This window comes from Lygodium microphyllum, chromosome 26, assembly GCF_053477565.2.
Source record: "Lygodium microphyllum isolate KBCC chromosome 26, Lygodium_microphyllum_v1.1.10, whole genome shotgun sequence".
Taxonomy (NCBI): domain Eukaryota; kingdom Viridiplantae; phylum Streptophyta; class Polypodiopsida; order Schizaeales; family Lygodiaceae; genus Lygodium; species Lygodium microphyllum.
Window position 1 is genome coordinate 65,753,903 of NC_141160.1, and position 3,613 is coordinate 65,757,515.

Consider the following 3,613-nt stretch of genomic DNA (forward strand, 5'->3'; position numbering starts at 1 on the left):
TCTCATAAAATCAACCATTCAACTCTCAAAAACAACAAAAATCAGCCCAAAAAACAAGTCATTTCAATACTCAACATATCCCCACACTTAATAAGGAAGCGTCCTCGCGACCCAGGAAAAAGGGAATACAAGTGCATTTAACTTCAAAAAGAATCTATCCACCACGACCCCAACTTATAACCTGTTTCTGATATAAAAATACAAAGAAAGGAAAACCCTTATACATTAACACCGCTTATCAAACTAAAAATCTCAACAAATTTGTAAAGGATATAAAAGTTTGCTTCTTCTTCATCAGCATCAACTTCAACTCTGCAACCACGACCCCATCACCACAAATCTCCAAAATGTAACTCGTACACGAAATCCAATCCAATAGAAAACCACCACGCTCGTTTTACATAAATGAACTCACAACACAAACACTAATACACAACACAACCATCTGAATGACGCCTCCAAAAAGAGAGTTTTTCATTTAAAAAGCATCCATTATACATTTGAAAGGTATCAATGAAGATGATCCCTCTTAAAAGATTGATGTTGTCGGAAACGATCCATAGACAAGGATTCATCTACAAAGTTTTTGGGAGGATTTTGAAAAAATTGGAGACAGCACATCCTTTCCAACAGGACCAGGTATCTGCTAGGCAAACAAAGGGCATGAAAATACAATATCTCCAGCTGCTGGGAATCAATACTCACATTGACATTCATGCACAACTTTGGAATAGGCTTGGAATCATTATGAGAGTGCCTATGCATATACGCCAGGTACCAAGCAAAGTGAGCAGTTAATCTCACTGAGGGATCTGCAGACTGTGAATATTGCTGAGCAAAATGAACATAGTTCTGATAAGCTTGATTGGAAGCTGTCCATTCTCCTGGAATTACTGGCCAATTGATCTGAGGTCCTGTAAGGCAATCATCCGAACTCCATCCCCGTCTTCTGGAAATCTGATTATCAAACCCTTCACACTCACTAACCAACTGAGGTGGTTGAGATATAGAAGTGTTAGGAGAGGGTAATGGAATAAGGAAAAGTGGATGAAGTGATGGATAGGAAAAATCATAAAAGGAAGAAAAGGTTAAAGAAGGAGTGGCAGAAATTTGGAGGGAATCACTAAGGAAGGGTGTTAACTGATAAATAGGAAATGTGGAGGGTACATTAATGGATGGAGAAGGACAGGGCGGAGAAGGGGAAAATACCCTATCCTCAATAAAGGAACAGTATGTAAAAATGGGAATTTGAGGGAAAGATGAAGGTTGGAAAAGAAGGGGTAAAATAGTTGTGGAATTAGATTGACAAAGGGAAAGATATATAGCGTAGCGGTGAGCCATTTGTTGGTAATAGAGGAGGGTAGGAACAGAAGGTCCTAAGAGAGATCATCTATGATAGGCATCAAAGAAGGTAGCATCAAATGGATTATGTTTTGAAATATAGGCTAAGAGATCCATCCTCAGTTGATTAGTACTCTGGGCAGAGATAGGAGCTGTGTTTTGTCTTTGATTTAGGACAACAGAATCAATCATGGGATGCCACGAATTATCATGACAATCAGCCACTTTGGAGGAATAACTATGGAACATGTCAGCTATGCGCAACTCCAAATGGTTGACATACAAAACAGCCTGTAATACCACATCCCCCACATACCATGCCATATCCACCTCATCTGGAATTAACAAGTCTCCTCGTAGATACATGTATGACATCAACATGGTATCTGGCGTGACAGAATCTTCAAAGACCATCCTGACTACCTCTGTCAACAACTCAGCAGACCAAGCCCCACTCCATCCATCCTCTGGAAGAGGTAAATCCATCGTGGAAAGCTTCATGTAGAAAACCAACTTCTGTAATAAGTGGTAGTGGACAAAGAAAGAATGGTCTGGTGAGACATATTCCTGAAATTGCGTAGACCATAACAAGTCCATTCTGGACTACAATCTTTCCACTTTATCTTGGAATAGAGGACACAAAGTAGCCTGTCTCTGAAGAGCAACCAAGTCCTGCTGTGAAAGAGAAGGAATCAAGGGAACATTAGGGCTTGGAGGAACAGAGCGGGACTTTGCCAGTTGATCTTGCAACTGCTTGATTTGGGAGGCTTGGGATGCCACTGTGTCATTAGCAGTCTGTAAAGCTGAAAGTTTGTCATCTAAGAGAGTTTGGAACTCCTGCGCTTCCCTGGACATTCTCTCCTTCTCCTCTGAAAGGCTAGTAACCTGTGATTGAGCCTCTAGTAACTGGATCTTCAAAGAAGAGATCTCATCTCTTTGGGTGGCAACCAGTTGGGTTTGTTGTTCCATTTGCTTAAACAAATCTGCTAGGGTATCCTTAGCAGAAGCTAACTCGGATGTTGCCTTATGCAACTGGTCCTTAGACTGCATGAGTTCTTCATAAAAAGACGCGTATAGCTGTTGAACACAGGCTGTCACTGACAATTCAATGGAACTCTGAATATCTTTACATAGGAAAGGAATTGCATCTCCTGAGACTAGACTGTTTAGTGAGGGAACTGATATCTCCAATGATCCTTCGCGATGTGCTCTGAACAGGTTATTACAAGTGAGATACCCAGGGAGTTCACTGCCAGAGGTAGCAAGGATAGGTACGGAAGGAAGTACTGAAGGAGCTTTATCCGCTACCCTCTTCAAGCGTTTGCAATGTATGACCAGGGGAGGCGGAGAATCATCATCCTCTATGTCAATAGGTTCTGACTCATCTGAAGCTGGAGGAGGAGGTACTTGATGTGATGGAGGAGGTGGAGGCACAGTCTTCTGTAAACCTGAATAGGTCAAGAAGGCAGACAAATATGATCCATATGTGACATTGGTAACATTACCCCTGGTGACTTTAACGAAATGCTGATCCATTTTAGTGAGGAGGTAAGTGCTCCAATCAATAGCAACTCCTTTCAACACCATCCGGGAAGCTGTGAAAAGCTCTTTGGACAAATACTGGGATGGCGTTTTGGCAGGCATAAACCTGTCCTGGAGAAACTGACAGATCGTCTTCCATACAGGATCAGTGATCATAGAAAAGGAAACTCCGGAAGAGTTAATCACCTTCTTAACATCCAGCATTTCCCTTGTCTGCTTTTGCAACAGCTTTAGAATCTCTTCATTAGAGAAAAGCTGACGAGTGGTCACAAAAGGTTCACCTTTGGAGGGTAGAGACAGAGCCTTCCCTAAGCCTCGAGGTGTCAAAGTCATAGAAATTCCCTGGACTAATCCTGTCTTCTTGCTGTAAGAGGCCAGAAACTCATCACATAACGACGGATCCTCTGGAAGCAATGGAAAGGAAGTAGCCACAAAAGCAGCGAGTCCCGCCTTCGTGAGAGGCTCAAAAGTAAGTAGGGAAGAGTAATCCCTACTAACTAATGGGACGTACTGGATAGGGGGAGGAGCATGAGAAGGCGCCATTCAGATGGTTACACACACACCACAAACACAGACAATCAAGGAGAATGCCTGCAAAGCAACAAACAAAAAACCAAGGATAAGAGAACAACCAAAACAATAAAACGTGACTCGACCAACGAACCCCAAGCAATTCACATCTTAGAAAAAATTCGACATGACCTTGAGACATATGCGACCGAAAGCTTCA